A 20,077-nucleotide genomic window follows, 5' to 3' on the forward strand; every position below is an offset into this window, starting at 1 on the left:
TTTCTAGGACATTGTTCATATTATAGGTCATTTATAAAAGATTTTGCAGCTATTGCTGAACCATTGTTAAAATTAAAAAGGAAAAAGGCAAGATTCTCGTGGACGGCCGAAGCCAATAGTGCTTTCGAAAAATTAAAGCAAGCATTAACGCAAGCCCCTGTTTTGAAATTTCCTGAGAACGATGAGAATTTAGAAATTTCAGCGGATGCTTCGGATTATGCGGTGGGAGCGGTACTTTCGCAAAATCAGCAGCCCGTGGCATTTTTTAGTAGAACTTTAAATCAAACACAAAGAAATTATTCCGCGACTGAGAGAGAGGCACTTGCAGTTCTGTTAGCAGTGCAAAAGTTCCGAGTCTATTTTGGAAGGGCGCCAATAACAGTGTATTCTGATCATGCGGCGGTAACTAGATTGTACTCAGGGAAAAACTTATCCCCAAGGTTAATAAGATGGGCACTCAAGTTACAAGAGTATAATCTGGTAAGCAGATGCCCTATCCAGAATAAAAATAGATGAAGAAGGTAATACTGTAAAGGTGGCAATGCTCACAGCATGTACGATACATTCCCGAGAAACTGTAATAACCGAACTGGGTAAGGATCCTGAGTTTAAAAACATTTATGGGTATTTAAAGGATCCTGAAAGTTTTAGCCACCAAGATATTGTGGCGATAAGAAATAGGGCGGCCCATTACGAACTAATAGATGGTCTATTATTTTATACAAAAACTACGAATTCCAACAACGAATTTCGACCTGTTATCCCAACTAGTCTTAGACTAAATATACTGCAACAGTTACACGACTGCCCATTAGCTTCTCATGCTGGTATTCGAAAAACCATCCAACGCGTACGCTAAGCAGTTTGTTTTTCTGAACTGCAAAAGTTAACAAGGGCGTATGTCCAGTCCTGCCCAACATGTCAAGCAGTTAATTATATTAATTTCCGCCCGGCCGGGTTTCTAAATAGCATTAAATCCGAATTTCCAAATGAAATAATTGGCATCGATTTATTGGGCCCTTTCCCCAAAAGTCAGTTAAATAAAAGTCGGTATCTCCTTGTTATGGTTGATCATTTTTGTTGGATGCATATTTAATATTTGCATTTCTTTTTTTGTATATTTTATTTCCTCACTGCTTAATTTTATGTTATGATTTTTGCAATAATCTTGTTACTGGCAACGTGCTTTATTTTACTATAAAGTTTGTGTGAATGGCAACAGTTGTTCATGTTTATGTTTTCAGTAGAATAGCGTTCTTAGCCGCACTGCGCTGCAGGCAATTTTTCTCTTAAAGAATTTTATGTTTTAGAATAGCAATAAAGTTTATTATACAAAGCTGATGCTTTTTAGTTCAAGGCAACTAATTGGTTCCCCAGGTGAGGCATTTAATGCTATTTAATGTGTTATTATTAGATGCTTTAGAAGTGTGTTTAACGAATATTTAAGTACTGGTACTGCGAATCGTTCGCGTGACGTCAGAAAGATAAGCGGAAATATTTTTGCTGCTTAAGTATCTTGTTGAAGTTATTTGTGATTATTAATCATTATTCATGGTAATAATGACAGAATTAAGTGAATCTGATCTTAAAAGATTAAGAGGACGAACGAAATCTACCCTAACGCGGCTTCACAATAGTTTCAGTAATCAGTTAAGTTTAACGGAATTAAAAGCACGATTAGAAAGAATTGAACAAATATTTAAAGAATTTGATAAATATGATGCTGCTTTACCCGAAGAAGCTTCTGAAATTGCTGAATTCGAAGCTAAATATTTTGAAACGAAAGTAATGTATCAATCCGCCATTGAATCCGTAACGGCCAGAAATGTTTTGATTTCAAATCCCACTGCAGTTGAGGCTAGCTTTAAACTTCCGCGTTTAAACATTCCGAGTTTCAATGGTAAATATACTGATTGGCTTAATTTTAAAGATCTGTACATGGCGACAGTTCATACCAATCAGTCATTAGCGAAAATTCAGAAATTCCAATATTTGATAGGACTTTTAAAAGACGAACCAGCTGCTATTATTAAGCACATTCCGATTTCCGAAACTACATACGATGAGGCTTGGGACAAATTGATGAATCGTTATGATAGAAAAAATCAAATTGTAATGTCGCTTGTCAGAACATTTCTTGAGCAACCCAAAATTACTAGCGCTGATTCTGTTAATCTAAGAAAACTATCTGATACATCTGATAAAGTTATCCATGGATTAAAATCTCTTGGCGAAAAGGCTTCGTCTAGAGATGTTTGGCTAATTTATTTTTTGTTAGAAAAAGTCGATCCGGAAACGCGCCATTTATGGTCACAAAAAAATGGTGAAGAAGAATTTCCTACCTTAGAATGTTTTTTGGAATTCTTAAACTCAAGATGTGTTTCACTTGAAATGTTAAACACTCATAATAATGAAAAGCGAGTATCGCATAAAAATCAGTGCTCTGTTTCGAAGAATGTTTCACATAATAATAAAAATTCTGTTCTAAAATGTCAGCATTGCAATGGTTCTCATTTTTTATCAGTGTTATAAATTTAAAGGTGCAGATATTACGACTAGGAAAAATATCATTCGCAAGAATTTATTATGCTTCAATTGTTTCGGAAATCATCAATTAAAATTTTGTTCATCGCAGAATGTGTGTTCTATTTGCAAAGCAAAACACCATACTTTACTGCATGAAGATATTAAAAGTAATAACGTAGTTGTGTCAAATTCATCTCCATCTGATGAACAAATTTCTAATTCAGACGAACAAAATAATATTTCGAGTTTTTCTATTCAGGGTCAGAGTACTTCATTTTTACCAACGGCGGCAGTAATAATTTACGACTCTGCTGGTCAAGGTCATGAATGTATCATTCTTTTTGACAGTGGAAGTGAAGCTTCTTTCATCAGTGAATCATTTATTCGACAATTAAATATACGCAGACAAAATGCCCGTATTTGCGTAAAGGAACTTGGTGATTCTTGGTGAAGCAGCTTTGACTCGTGGTTATGTAAATGTAAAATTGTTTCCGAAATCTGAGTTGAAAAAAAATGGTGTTTTAATACAAGCATATATTCTTAAAAAATTAACTTCGCATTTGCCTTCAGTAAAGATTGATAGCAAGGACCTTGATTATTTGAATTCAATTTATCTTGCAGATCCGAATTTCAGTACGCCCAAACAAATAAACATGATAATTGGAGCTGACTATTTCTTTTCTCTGCTTCAGCCAGGGCAGATTGTTGGCTATAAAAATGTAATTGCGCAAAATACTATTTTTGGTTGGGTTGTATCAGGCAGAATTAAAACAGAAGGCAATACTCCGCATCCCATTAGTGTTAATCGCATTAGTTTATATATTGAGGATAACGTCGATGCAACACTTAAGCGTTTTTGGGAGTTGGAAGAATTAACGTTCCAAAATCAGAAGTCAACGATTGAAGAAGAGTTTTGTGAGAATCATTTTAAAGAAAATTATCGAGTAGACGGAAATGGCAGATTTGTTGTCCGACTGCCCATTTTCAGTAATGCTGAAGAGTTAGGCGACTCCAAACCTTTGGCTATTTCTCGTCTTCTATCCATGGAAAGAAAATTTGATTTAGATAAAGAACTTTGTAGGCAATACAAGGAGTTCATGCAAGAATACGAAACTTTAAATCATATGGTTCCAGTTGTTGAGAATGAAGAAAATAAGCAAGTATATTATCTACCGCATCATGCTGTTGTTAAACCGACTAGCTCTACCACTAAACTTCGTGTAGTATTTGACGGTTCATGTAAACCTAAAATTCAGTTTCTTTGAACTCTGTTTTAGGGGTAGGTGCAACACTACAACGAGATATATTTTCAATATTGCTCAACTTTCGTATACATAAAATAGCTTTTTCTGCTGACATAGAAAAAATGTACCGCCAGATTTTAGTAGATACTGAGGATCAACATTTACAAAGAATTGTTTGGAGAGAATCTGTTAATTCAAAAATGCAGACATATAAATTATGTACAGTTACATATGGCACTGCATCTGCACCATTTTTAGCAACACGCTGTTTGTGGCAAATTGCTTTGGATGCAGAACAGGATCATCCTCATGTATCCTCCGTTCTTAAAAATGATTTCTATGTAGATGATTGTTTATCTGGAGCAAACAGTTTAGAAGAAGCAGTTGACCTATGTTCTAAGCTTTCACAGCTATTACAGAAACGTGGATTTAATTTAAGGAAATGGAGATCAAACTGCTCAAAGCTTCTCGAAAATTTATCCATTGATAATCATGAAGAAGGTGACCTGGAAGTTCACTCAGATGAATGTGCCAAGACTTTAGGGCTGTTTTGGAACTCTACAGAAGACGTATTTTTATTTAACATTTCTATGGATTTGGGGACTGAAATTACTAAAAGAAGGTTCATTTCTGAATCTTCTAAAATCTTTGATCCTCTTGGCTTGCTATCACCATGTACAGTCAAGTTGAAAATGTTTTATCAGCAATTGTGGTTTTTAAAACTTGACTGGGATGCTCCTCTGCCTAAAGAATGGGAAGAGAAGTTGCAGCGACTTCAAGAAGATCTTAAGGCTCTCAAAAATGTTAAAATTTCGAGGTGGCTTCAAACTACGTCTAACCACATCTATCTGCATGGGTTTTATGACGCGTCAGAATCTGCTTACGCTGCTGTTATCTACTGTGTTCAACCAACATCTCACGACAGAAATGAAGTCAATTTGGTGGTTGCTAAAACCAAAGTTGCGCCCATTAAACAAGTGTCCATACCTAGACTGGAACTCCTAGGTGCATTGCTCCTTGCCAGATTAATCAAAGCTGTCCGTAAAGCCTTCTCCACCACTGAAATTTCCTTTCACGCTTGGACTGACTCTAAGGTTGTTCTCTGTTGGTTAGCAGCTCATCCTCGAAAATGGAAGCCTTTTGTGGCAAACAGGACTTCAGAAATATTAGATGCTATTCCCTATCAACAGTGGAGCTATATTTCGTCGAAACAGAATCCTGCCGATCTTCCTTCTAGAGGAATCGATCCTAAAGTTCTACCGAACATATCCCTATGGTGGCATGGGCCATCATTCTTAGCGTTCGACAGTTCGAAGTGGCCTCTACAATGTTCTGTCAGTAATGAGACTAACAGTGATGCAACTGTCTTAACTGAACAAAGGACAAAATCAATTTTTTGTACAACAGCTTATTTGACTAATGACACTCTGGACAATTTATTTCAGAACTGTTCTTCTTTATCTAAATAGTTAATGTAATTTCTTTTTTGTTTAAGATTTATTTCTAGGTGCAAAGAACGGGTCTTTGGTTCGGAAGATAATAGGTTAAAAAGTCCTGCAGTAGTACCTTCATCTAATGAAAGGCAAGCAGCTATGAAGTTGATCATTAAATGGATCCAGTTTGTGCACTTCCATAAAGATATAAAGGATCTAAAAAATAATTCATCTTTAAATCCTAAAAGTGTTTTAAGCTCACTTTTTCCTTTTCTAGATGATGATGGTGTTTTACGGGTGGGAGGTAGGCTGCAAAATTCTGACTTCTCATTCAATGCTAAGCATCCCATAATTATACCAGGTCAACACAGGATTGCTTTGTTGCTTGTTAAACAATATCATGTAACTTATATGCATGCAGTTTACTAGCTAACATTTTAAAGCAAAGCTATTGGATTGTAAATGGTAAGAAACTTATTCAGTCTTTTATCCATAAATGTATTGTTTGTCACAGATATAAATTGTCATCTAATAATCAGTTAATGGGAAACTTGCCAAAACAAAGAGTAACACTTGAGAGACCATTTTTTAGCACAGGTATTGATTATGCCGGTCCTGTAATTTTGAAATGTTACAAAGGTCGTTGCTTTAAGACCACTAAAGGTTATATAGCTTTGTTTGTATGTCTAGCTACCAAAGCTTACCATATTGAGGTAGTTAGCGACTTAACTGCAGATTCTTTCATTGCTGCTCTTAGGCGATTTGTACCGAGGCGTGGTACACCTCGATACTTATTTTCGGATAATGGTACGAACTTTGTTGGCGCAAAAAGAAAATTGTCCGAATTGCAAACTCTGCTACTTTCACTTAACAGCAATGAATTGATTTTAAATTATTTGGCTGAAAATACTATGGAATGGAAAATGATTCCACCTGCTTCTCCCCACTTTGGTGGTTTGTGGGAATCAGGGATCAAGTCCATAACATTTCATTTGAAAAGAATGATAGGAGAGACAAAGTTAACATTTGAAGAATTAACAACTTTACTAACTCAAATTGAAGCTGTGTTAAATTCACGCCCCTTATCTAAAACTAATCACAATGATGTAGGTAATTTAGATGCTTTGACTCCATCACATTTTTTAACTGGGGATGTTATTACTAGCATCCCAGAACAGGATTTTTCTAATATTCCCAAACCCACTTTATTAAAACGATGGGAATTATTACAACAAATGAAACAAGGCTTTTGGAAGAGATATTATAAGAAGTATTTAAATTCCTTACAACAAAGATACAAATGGAAGCAACAACTTCCAAATTTGTCTGTAGGTGATATTGTATTAATTAAGGAGGACAACATGCCTCCTGGTGTTTGGCCTTTAGGTCGCATTGTTGAAATCCATCCAGGAAAGGATGGCAATGTTAGAGTTGTTACAGTAAAAACTGTTCATGGTTATTTTAAAAGACCTATAGTAAAACTTTTACCATTGCCATTGCATCGGGAATGATCTATTGTTAATGCAATGGCAAGGGTGGGAGTTAATGTTGGATGCATATTTAATATTTGCATTTTTTTTGTATATTTTATTTCCTCACTGCTTAATTTTATGTTATGATTTTTGCAATAATCTTGTTACTGGCAACGTGCTTTATTTTACTATAAAGTTTGTGTGAATGGCAACAGTTGTTCATGTTTATGTTTTCAGTAGAATAGCGTTCTTAGCCGCACTGCGCTGCAGGCAATTTTTCTCTTAAAGAATTTTATGTTTTAGAATAGCAATAAAGTTTATTATACAAAGCTGATGCTTTTTAGTTCAAGGCAACTAATTTTAGTAAGTGGACCGAAATTGTTCCCTTAAAACGAGCCTCCGCGAAATTAGTTACTGATTCTATTTTAAATAAATATATTTTAAAATACGGGGCGCCCCTAAAAGTTATATCGGATAATGGTCCTCAATATGTAAGTAACATATTTGAAGACATGTGCCAAAAACTGGGCATACGTCATTTAAAAACGGTCCTGTATCGGCCGCAATCAAATATAGCGGAACGGGTCAATAGAAATATAGTGAAAATTATCCGTAGTTATGTTAAAAATTTTCATAAAAGCTGGGATAACTATGTCAATGAATTTGCTTTCGCCCTTAGGACCGCAAAACATGATACAACGGGCAAAACTCCTGCTGAGTTATTTCTAGGCAGAAAGAATATAACGCCGTTAGATAAATTATTTTATGTGCAACAAAGAGCCCCAGAATTTAAAATGGGTGATATAGAAAAACTAATTAAGGAAGCAAAGAAGAATACTGAAGTAGCACAGAGAAAACAAAAACTCTATTATGACTTGAAACGACGGGGAGTAACTTATAAAGTAGGGGATGAAGTTTTAAAAATTAAGCATTCACTTTCTTCAGCACCAGAAGATAAAACTGCCAAATTTTTTCCACGATTTGAAGGACCATATGTTATAGAAAAAATAACTCACACTGTAGTAGTGTTAAAAGCCAGAAATGGTGAAACCTGTTCCGCAAACATTGATCAAATCAAACCCTACTATGATCGTAATAAAATGCAAATATTTTCAGATCTTTTGCAGGATCCGGCACGGCAGACACCGCAGGCACAAGCTCCAGAGATGGAAAAACGACAAGTACAAGGGCAAGCCATTAAGAGGCAGGAGCAAGTGAAAAGAAAATTTCCCCGCGGAAAAATTGAAGGTGGCAAGAAAAAGAAGCCGTTCCACCGTCCAGAAAAGAGAGCTAACGAACACCCCCAGAATGAAGAAGGGAGAAGGACGACGTATGCAAAAAGAGCCAGGAGAAATGACGGCAACTATAACCCGGCTCTAAAACGGAAGATCTACTCATCCGACAGGACTCTCCGCAGCAAATGTCGCCGAACTGCGGAAGGGCCATCAGCGGCGGAGGAAAAGTTACAAGGAAAATTTGAACGGCCAGCAACGAGGTCCAAGCAGGAACACGAAAGAAGTTTCCCGGTTCCGCCAAGACCAGCTGCCATCAAACGACCAAGACCACAGGCAGAAGCGAAAAAGAAGGTATTCAAGGGTGACCGAACTGGAAAAAAAAGAAAGCTTCTAGAGGAAGACACTGAAGGGCGAGCCCGTACAAGAAGGAGGATAAATCAAACAGCAATCTGCACTACCTTTCAAGACTGGGCCCAGAAAAGAATGTCCGAATATCACAAAGATAAGTAAAATTTTATGTTACTTTGCAAACTTAAGTTAATCTTTCATTCTTAGTGCAAGTGGCAGATTTCAAGAAGTTTTACCTCATGCGAGGTCTACCTTTATCGCCAAAAGGGCGAGAAATGAGTTGTTACCGATTTTGGTATTATGTTTTTCAATTACTCGCGCGTAAAACTAAAGTTGATGTATAATAGCGTTGTGTAAAGACTTAAATATTGTAAAAAGTTATTGTATAAATATTATTTAAAACATTCTGGCAAGAAAGAAGTTTTAGTCTGAAAGACTTTTGAAATGTAGTATTTCAATGTAGAAGAATTGGCACTTGCTTGGGAAAGAATAGAAGTTAACAATGTACTACTAATGTATGTTTTAAAATGCGTAAAATTAACGGCATGTTAATATGTCCTTATATACAGTGTGAACTGTTATTTTAAACGTTAAGAAATACTGTGATATGTTAAAAGTGAAAGTAATGCCAAAAATTTTAACTTATTCGTGTGACTGTAAAAAAAGCAAATTATTGTGAATATGTGTTAAAGGTTGAATGATGTAGTTAGGCTCTCTGACGCTACACTTCAGAGTTAGCCACTTTCAGAATAGTACCTCAGGGTTTAGAGTTGAAATTAGGGTGCGTTACGAGGTCTTGGTATGTTGAATTTTAACACGTTAGTGTTTTGATTGTAGGAGGAAGTGTTGAACACATAGACATAAACACATTCGTGTTTGGTGTTCTTTTACAACACATGTCAGAGAGCACGGGGAGAGATAACTAAAATAGTTATGAATGAAATAAGAATGTTAAGAGAAATATAATTATACATGTTACTTGCCATTTCATTGTGTAACATTTCATTAAACTAGCTGGAAGGAACCAGATTTGAATAAAAGCTCCTGTTTAGATGCAGTACAGATGAAAAAATTTTGTCCTGGGAGCTGCTATTGTAAAAACAAATTTCTTTCTTTTAAATTTCTAGTTTCTAGCGAAAAATGTTTGTAAAAGATTGGCCTCGCGTTAGATTCTAGAGCTAAAAGTTTTCAACAAGCTCGTTTTAGACCTCAGTTTCAAACTAATTAACTCTGGCGGGAAGTATGTAAGGATCTTAAGTTTTACTAACGTTTATTTTATTTTAAATCTTTACTATCACTTCTTATTTTCTACTTCCGGCCAGAATTATAAGCGTTAATGTATTTATGCAAAGTTTGTCTGGCGAACGCCAAGTATTTAAGTTGTGGCTTTTTGCCAAGCGAGAGAGAGGAAGCAGTTAGTCAAAGCAGGCCGCTTACCTTAGAAGTTTACTCAGTTGCTGGTTGCCTTCCAGGCCAGAGGTTTTAATCCTCTTGATAATTTTTAAACGTATTGTAGTGTTCACAGTTATCTGTACTACATACGGCTTCCTGTTAATATAAGGCCAATCTTCCACGTTATTATTTCAAAGTTAAGTTAGCGTTTAGTTATATTTTTTATATTCTTACGTTTAGACCACAAGTGGTGGGTCATTGTATTCCGAAGTACGAAAATTATTGTAAATAGAGAAAAATAAAGGGTTTTGTATACCCTTCTTGTGTATCCTGTCTACTTCCCACAGTTTTGAACATAGCTTTAGTAAGCTCTCTGTTCCGAGTCAGGTCCTTGCATGTTCCCGAAGAAGGTTAGACGGAACATTGAACCTGATAATACTTCCAAAATCCCGGATTCCTGATGTCCTTAAAGAACCTTCTACATAACAGCCCTACAGGAGGTCACTTTGGAAAAATGAAGACCTTACAGAGAGTTCGTGAGCGTTTTTACTGGAATAATGCAAAGGATGACGTGCAAAAGTGGTGCCGATCTTGCGACGCCTGCGCAGGTCGAAAAGGACCGAGAACAGGCAGCCGAGGCAAGCTGCAACGTTACAACGTAGGTGCGCCTTTTGAACGTATCGCTTTTGACATCTTAGGACCTCTGCCACGAACTGCTGATGACAACAAATACATACACGTTGTCATTGATTACTTCACCAAGTGACCTGAAGCGTATCCTATTCCTGATCAAGAGGCTGTCACAGTAGCTGAGGTGATGGTACAGCACTGGATTTCCAGGTTCGGAGTGCCTCTGCAGTTACATTCCGATCAGGGAAGGAATTTTACCTCGGCAGTAATCAAAGAACTATGCAAACTACTCGGCATTGACAAAACCCAAACAACGCCAATTACATCCCCAGTCGGACGGCATAGTAGAGAGGTTCAATCGAACCATCCTTAATACCCTCTCATTAGTGGCTTCCAGAAGCCAACAGGACTAGGACAAGAAATTACCACTGTTTTTAGTGGCTTACCGCAGTGCTGTCCATGAGACTACCGGCTATTCCCAATCACAGATGCTTATCGGTCGTGACCTTCGTCTGCCTTGTGATCTATTGTTTGGCCGCCCTCCGGATGCTCCTTCATCGTCTGAGGAATATATTCAAGATCTCCAGGCCCGGTTTGAAGTTATGCACAACTTTGCACGAGAGCGAGTCAACTTGGCGACGGAGAAGATGAAGACCCGATACGACACATAAGATTCGGAGAAGCTACTGAACATCAATTCCACGAAGGAGACAAGGTGTGGTTGTGGAATTCGACTCGACGGAAAGGACTCTGTCCGAAATTACAGTCACCTTGGGATGGTCCATACACAGTCCTAAACAGGCTGAATGACATCTTGGTTCGGATCCGTTAAGTCTTCGAACTGAAAAACCTAAAGTAGTTCATTACGACAGATTAGCTCATTACTATGGCCATAGTACGTAGTGTAAATAATTGTAAATAGGGAAAGGTTCAGTATAGCCCACCTTCAAAGTTTGGCGAATTTGTTTGCATTTGAAGATTGTTAAATACTAATTGTTTGTTGCGAAGTCTAACCCAGGCTGCATGGTTGGTTTTCGTAGTTTTCTAGGTTCTCTTTACAAAGGTTCTCTATGAAAGCATCTTAATCAAATAGCTCCCATGTTCTTTCTATGTTCAAATAACCAACTGACCTAGTTTAAGCGCGATTTCCAAGTGAAGTTACTAGCAAAACCCGAATACTCATTAAAAATCATGTAGCTTTTTAATCGGGAGTAACATAAAAGATACGGCGCTAATAATTGAATTGCTGTTACGGTACGCTGTTTCTAAGCTTAGATGGTCATTCCTTAATTAAATAGGGCTCACCAGCGATCGAGCGGTAAAGTTGCTGAACAGTGGTAGTTCGGTCCGAGGTTCGAATCCCGCGAACGGGCTGGCTGCATGGGTGTTTTCGTGGTTTTCCCCATGTGTAACGTGTATACGAGCCAGTTTCCCTTATAAAGTCCTCCACGAAGGCATCCCTCTCCTTAGGCAGATAGCCCTAGCGTGCTTTGCCGTAATTAAATACACCACACCTTAATTAAATAGCTCACCAGCGGCCGAGCGGTAAAGAAGCTGAACACTGGTAGTTCGGTCCGAGGTTCGCATCCCGCGAACGGGCTGGCCGCATGGGTGTTTTCGTGGTTTTCGACATGTGTAACGTGTATACGAGCCAGTTTCCCATAAAAAGTCCTCCACGAAGGCATCCCTCCCTTTAGACAGATAGCCCTCGTGTGCTTTGCCATAATTAAATAATCCAATCCAATCCTTAATTAAATGTAATTGATTTGTAACTTTTACTAGAACTGACGGTAAGAATTGAAGTGCAAATAAATAATATTGTGTGCAATCTTGATTAATATAAAATTAAAAATATTTGCATTCAGACAGAAAGTTTTTTGAAATATTTGCAATTACTTTATAAGAAGGATTTATTAATAACCGTAATAATTACTTATTATATTCCTGATGATTAGGATTCAGTTCTTGACAATTACATTCTAAATTAGAATTTTAAGGATATAATGAAAATACGCTACGCACAAAAATACATTTTAGGATAAAAAATTAGTTGATTTTTTATGTTTTAAAACTTCTTGAATTCATTTAATAAACATCGTATCCTCGTTGTTAATTGAATCCAGAATGTTCGGTGTCGTTTATATAATTATTCTTACTTGTCCACAGAATCTGCTCACTTATCCAGTCATTAAGTAGCTGCAGATCATTTCTACATAACCATTGAACTTCCATTAATTCAGTCTCTAGAGGGTTGTATATTTATATCATAATTTGACTTTTATAAAAATGATTATTCTAAATCTTATGTTTCTATAAAAATATACTGTACTTTAAAAATATGGATGATAGTATAAGCCGCTCTTTCAGCCACTTCAAAAGCAACAGTTTGTTTAGAAATAAATTATGCAGTTATTGTCATAAAATTCAAATAAACCTCAAACGAAAATTCTCAGTTTTAGACAATTCGATTTAAAAGAAGTAAAGTAGCAGACGATAAAACGCCGAAAGTAAAAATTTACTCTTACAAAAATTTACTCTTATTTAAAAAAAAAAAAAAAAAAAAAAAAAAAAAAAATAGAGAGAGAAATTAAAAAAAAAAAAAAAAATAGAGAGAAATTAAAAAAAAAATAGTTAAAAATTCGAATAATATCATCTATAATTTTAAAAAAGCTTTTCATATAGTATTAATAAATATTTATTACGCATCATTGAGGGAAAAAATGTCATATAATTAATTCTTCGTAAAATTTTACTTGAAGTTTAAGGTTAAAAATAGCTGTGGCAATTCAGTGTAACAAAAATCTATAGACCACATTTGGCGTTATTATCGCTCGAAAAAAAGATGCCAAATTTCAAAACGCGAAAATAGGTAAATTCGTGTATATCTTAGAAAATTTTGAATAAAAAAGTCTAATTTTTTGCAGATATGCTTAAAAATACACCTACTTTAAGATGACGGTAAGAATTTTATAGTTTATAATTCAAAAATTTTTTCGAAAATTTTATAAAAATTATTTAAAAATAGAAATTTAAAAAATAAAACACAAAAAATGGGTAAATTTTATTTGGAATGAACCTAAATTTCGAAATGTGAGAGAAAAATCAAAAAAGTTTAATAAAAAAATCTGATGTGTGCATCACATGACTTCCTTGAACGGAATATTAAATTATACGCATTTTTTTCTTGAATTTTAATTAAATTGATTCGATTGAATCAAATCTACTTCGTCGACAGCGCATAAACCACAATAGAATAAATGCACTCTTTAAAATTCACTATAATTGTTGACTATAACGACATTCTGAATGCACAAAATTTATATCATTTGAAGAATTATCGTTGCCACATGTTCTATTCAAATACTATAAAAAAACTAAAACTATGTATGAAAGAAATTAAGCAAACAAAACAGAAAAGAAACAGTTTTTCACAGACGATTTAGTATTTCCCATTCAATTAATTCAGTTCTCACTTGGCGACAAGGCAAAAATACATAAAAACTCAAAATATCTGCATTAAAAATTAAAGTAAATCTTAAACACTTATTTCCTCGAAAAAATTCCAGAAAGGATTAAGCATGATTTAATTCGCAGTAATAAATGAAGGCGTTATTTTTGTGTTGCAAAGCTTAGTCTCTCTAGATTGGCAACAAATCTACAATTCTGCTGTTTCAAATGTAAACAAATATGTCCGCCATATTATTTAAAACTTAACCGCACTTAAACAGCTTTTAAATTGTTGATAATTGTACAAATATTGCTTCCAGAATTACGAAAGGCATAAAAACCTTAACCGAAAGATAAAAACAACATAATTCAATCATTTTTTAAAGCAAAAAATGTACAATTTACAAACATATAAGAGTAAAGAAACTGAGATCACTGAGCCGGGTAACAGAGTGGATATATATATATAAATATATTTACATACGTTTGGTGCGGCTGATTGCAACCAAAATACGAGGTGCACAACTTCATGTTATAGTAGTTCTATATACAAAATTTCAACGTTCTGAGGCTACTCGTTTTTTGAGTTATGCGAGATACGTACATACGTTCGTACAGACGCCACGAAAAATTCTCTTCAGAATTCATTTTAAAGCAGTTTTATATATATATATATATATATTTTTTTGGAGGAAAAGAGTGTTTTATTCTGTCCTTACATACAGATATCACAGAAATACATCGTTAAATGTCATTTGAAAGAGGTCAAAATGGGATATTTTCGTTGAAATATGCTGCCTGAAACTTTTCGGGATAACAATACTTCCTTTTTACTTCGTAGAAGGAAGTAAAAAGAGATATTAATAAATATTTGGCAAATTCAATTAACATTGAGGAGCTAAAATTTTGAGATCTAATATTTTAAAAACTACTCGTACGATTTTTACAAAACTTGGTATTCTGGCATAATTTGAGTCGTAGAATCGAAATATGGAAAAAAAATTGGTATGTTATTTCAGAAAAAGTCCGATTTTTTGTCAAAATACCTATGTTAGAATAGTTCGATATATAAATCTAATATATATCCTAAGTCGTGCTTTCGAGACATGAAAAACGCAGTTTGAATTTTCTCAATCGGCCCAATAGAACGGGAGATATAGCACTGTCCCATATTTTTTTTTTTTTTTTTTTTTTTTTTTTTTGAGCAGTGTACACATCGATCTATTTTTCACTTAAAAAAAAAATCCGAGAATTGCACAAACTAGGCACCGCGCACAACCTCGGAATTGCGCACTACATTGGCTTTGCCCATGTATATAGCGATCTCTTTTCACTTAAAAATCAGACATTGAATAAAGTCTGCATTGCTCATATACTAAGAAATCTGCTTTCACTTAAAAGAAATCGGAGAATTGCAGAAACTCGCGCATAAGCAACTTTATTGATTCGCGGTGGAAAAAAAAAAAAAAAATTGCTTCTAGAAAAATTGAGCTTGCTAAAGGCGAACCAAGATCCTAGCCTAATTGATTTAGCGCTACACTTCTTGGATCTTCAAATACTACCATTCGATGACTTTTTCTGACTAACTAACCAGCATGGTATCTTGCATTTTTCACAACAAACGCTATCTTTCAATAATCGACAATCCATCAAAAATCCTCTAAAAAGTTCATGCTCTCTTGTTAATTCACACATAAAATATCTGTTCCCCAAATTTTACGCTTGTTTGAAAACTCCCATCTTAAATTTTCTTTTATAATCTCCTGATACTTATTTACAACATCACTAATAGCAGTTTTAGAGCAAGCAATAACTAAACGCAAAAATATCACCTCCAAAGTAGCCCAAAAAATATATATACAAAATAGTATTCACAGTATCTGAGCGTTAAACAATGGCCAATAACAGTGTTACGAATTGTGTATTTAGATATTAATTTTAGTAGAATTATAATTTAAAATGTTGTATTCCCCCCTGCAATGCAGCGTGAGACAAATTTTAAGAGAAATCTATACCGGAAAAGTAAGAATACAGGGCACGTGCATTAAACTTTGAGTAAACGAATATCTCGGTAATTTGTATTGAAATTGAATAAATGTAACTGACTACTATATTAGCTGTAACCGTAATTCCATCCTTTTGTTTACATTGCGTTTTTTACTTCCTTGTACGAAGTAAAAAGGAAGTATTGTAATCGCGAAAAGTTTCAGGCAGCATATTTCAACGAAAATATCCATTTTGACCGCTATCGAATGCAATTTAAGGATGTTTTTGCGTGATATCTGTACGTAAGGACAGAATAAAATACTCTTTTCCTTCAAAAAAATTATAAAACTTCTTGGTAAAATCCTAGTATGCGGTGTAGCCTCGGCGCGATTTTGAAAATTATCGCCAACACCAAACATGATCCAAAGAACGTCTATATATATATACTATACACTATATACATAGTGTATACTATAGTGTATATACATAGTATATACTATGTTTAACTATATTCTTTGAATGACTCGTTTACTACTCATCGTATATGTCCCGTTTTTACTGCTCATCATAAAGTCGCCAAAAGTAGCCAAATCCCGTGTGCACCGGATACTAGGATTAAACCAACTGCTTTAAAATTAATTCTGAAGAGAATTTTTCGTGGCGTCTGTACGAACGTATGTACGTACGTGCGTACGTATCTCGCATAACTCAAAAACGAGTAGCCTCAGAACGTTGAAATTTTGTATATAGGACTGCTATAACATGTAGATGTGCACCTCGTATTTTGGTTGAAATCGGCCGCACCAAACGTATATAAATATATTTATATATGTATATATCTCCTTTGTTACCCGGCTCAGTGATCTCAGTTTCTTTACTCTTATATGGTTATAAATTGCACATTTTTTGCTTTAAAAATGATTGCATTGTTTTTATCTTCCGGTTAAGATTTTTATGCCTTTAGTAAATCTGTATGCAATATTTTTAGAATTATCAACAATTTTAAAGTTGTCTAAGTGCCTCTAAGCCTTTTTTTTTATGGCGGCCATTGATGTTTACATTTGAAACAGGAGACTAGTGGATTTGTTGCCAATCTAGAGAAACTTAGCTTCGCAACAACAAAGATAACGCATTTATTTATTATTGCCAATTAAATCATGCTTAATTCTTTCTGGAATGTTTTCGAGGAATTAAGTGTTTAAGATTTACTTCGTAATTTTTATTATAGATATTTTGAGTTTTTATGTATTTTTGCCTCCTCGCGAAGTGAGAACTGAATTAATTCAATGAGAAATACTCAATCGTCTGTGAAAAACTGTTTCTTTTTTGTTTTGTTTTCTCAATTTCTTTTATACATCATTCTAGCTTTATTATAGTATTTGAATAGAACATGTGGCAACGATTAGATAATTCTATTCTTTAAATGATATAAATTTTGTGCATTATGAGTTATAATATGAACGAAATATAATACTGAAGGGGAGTCATCACTTTTGCGCAACACAAAAAGTGAGAATTTTAGCTGCTTTTCGAGTTTTAATAAGTCAAATTGTTTTCGTCATACATATATGAAATTTTCAGTGTGTCATCTTTATACATAGATGATTATCTTTCTTGATTTATTTTACTTAATAGTGTATAAGAATTAGTTTTATAAAGAAAAAACTAACTGTATTTTCCGAAATTTTAAAATCTGTACTGAAGCACTGCGCGCAAACTGACAGTAATACAAATTTATTTACAGTAATAATTTTTAAGTGAATCTAGCGCTAGAGTGTCGCTATGGTAAACAAATACTAGAGTGAATTTTAAAGAATGCATTTATTCTATTGTGGTTTATGCGCTGTCGGCGAAGTAGTTTAATTCAATCCAATAAGTTTAAATGAAATGCAAGAAAAATGCGTATAATTTAATATTCCGTACAAGGAAGTCATGTGGTGTACACATTAGATTTTTTTGTTTAAAACTCCGGGTGGGCTAAACTGAAGCTGTGCCGTAAATAGTGTAAGACCATGGTCCTTTTTGTTTCTAAATGTGTATTTGATTTGACTTGTATTTAGTATTTGATTTGTAATTGGTGTTTCATAGCATTTGATTTGTTTAAGTTAGTTATTGCATTTATTGTTCATGTTGTTTGTTATTGCAACGTAATGATTAGTATTGCATTTATGCCCTAGTTGTACGTCTAGCTTCCTGTCCAGGATTGTACTGCCCGGGACGTGCAGTCCTTGGGAAAGGGGCAATGTTATGGATTTAGTATTTAAATAGTAATGTTCGTACAATTATAAATTAAATTGTTTTATTCCCCGTGCAGTGTAGCGCGTGATGAATATTAAAGGGAAGCTAAGCCGGAAAGTTAAAAATACTAGAGCGCGTGCATTTAATAAATAAATATCTCTTTTTGATTTCGAGAAAGTTCCAGAAAATTCTCGCGCGCGTTTTAAAATCTTATAAATAGGAGGAAAACCTCTCAATTCGAAGTTAGTTAGTTTTGTTGTTGTTTTAAGAGTTTGCTTAGAAAACTGTTCTTATTGACTGTAGCGAATTCGCGGATTAGTTTTCTTTAGCTGTTTTGAATTAAGTTCTCTTGAACGTTTGAGTAGTTAAAATACTGTGAGATAATGTAATATTGCACGAATATCTGAGAAAATTGAAGTATTGCGTTTTATTTATTTGTGATAATAATAAATATTATTCATTTTTCATCGGACTTGTGCATTCAATTCCAAACGAACCCATACGCACGCAACAATCAATACACATGGAAATAATATTCGTCACGGAAGTGAAACTTCGTCATCTTTTTCCCAACTTAGAATATAAAAATTTCTCAGCAAGGAATATTTTTTTAAAGAGTATGATCATTATTTTTACTAGTCTAAAAGCTTATTAATATATTCCTTCTAACTTAAGATATATATTTCAAACTGACAAACACTGAACTCTTACAGCTTTTTGAGAAGGATTTTTAAGTTATGAGACATAGCAAATAAAATCCTGCACAACAGGAAATATTGACATGAATTTCCAAATAATAATCCAACTTACCTTTAATATATTCAATTTAACTGAAGATACGCATTTCAAACTGACATTACTTTACTTTACTTAGAGTTCTTACAGATCTTTGAGTACATCTAATAAATAATTTTTCACAGATATAAAAAATCATTTTGCATAAATACCATACAAGACATATAATATTTACATGAACTCCATGTCATTGTTCAACATCGGTAACTTAAATGAACTTTTCATACATTTTAGTATGAGTTAGTTTTAAAAAAGAAAAATTACAATGCAAGTATTCAAACAGAAATATTTCACAAATTTCAGATAAAATAGGAAAGGGTGCTACTTTGGTAGACGGTTGCACGGATTTTGGCGATTTTTCTTTTGGCGAGTAATACAACTTATGGTAAACCCATTGCTGGATAAGTTATTTATGGTAACCGATACTTTGTTGTCATTTTATTAAAAAAATAATGCGTTTTATTATGCATAAATTCCGCGTTTTAAATATTATTTATGGCTTCTAAATATTAAAAATTAATTTAATTTTGCCTTTTTATTTGAAATAAAAATTTTGTTGTTTATAATATTTTATATAATTTTATGTTATGGATGATGTAATCAAGGACGTCACCTTACTTAAAAAGTAATTGGTTTTATTAATATCTATAAATTTAATCTAATGTTTTAAACATTATTTATGGCTGTTAAATATTAAAATACAATTTAATTTTGCCTTTGTTTTAAAAATGATTTTATTATGAATGATTATTTAAATAATTTTAATTCTATGCGTGATGTAATCAGCTTCCTGATTGGTTACTGAATATTTGTGCATTACCGCGCCATTTTAAAATTTTATTATTCATCTCTTCGAATTCCTCAGATTTCAAATCGAATGGATATGTCCGAAGATGAATGTTGTTATTGGTAATTACCAAGAATTATTGGTATTAGAATAAAAAAATTGACCTTTGAGACCTTATTTTGGCCAACCTGGCTTTCCTAATCAAAGATTTATTTATAAATTGTTAATAGTGTCAGAGTAAATTTATTTTTAATTTTTGGAGGAAACCTCGCTAATTGCTTCTTCATTGAAGTGCGAGAAATGTGTATCACAGATGAAGATGGTTAAAGGAGCCGATTCAATTATGATTCCGATTTTTTTGTGGTACTTATCAATAAAAAACAGGTTAAATGACTCAAAAAATGTAAGTACATACAGTGTCTCACAAAAGTGATGGGACACTTGTGATTTACGAAAGGAAACTGTAGTAAAATAAATTAAAAAACATGTAAAAATTTTTGTGGGTGTGTTTCATACTTAAATTTAGTAACAATTATTACATAAC

Source organism: Stegodyphus dumicola, chromosome 9 (genome assembly GCF_044657685.1).
Source record: "Stegodyphus dumicola isolate Sdum_Otavi_A_Nest chromosome 9, ASM4465768v1".
NCBI classification, from domain to species: Eukaryota; Metazoa; Arthropoda; class Arachnida; order Araneae; family Eresidae; genus Stegodyphus; species Stegodyphus dumicola.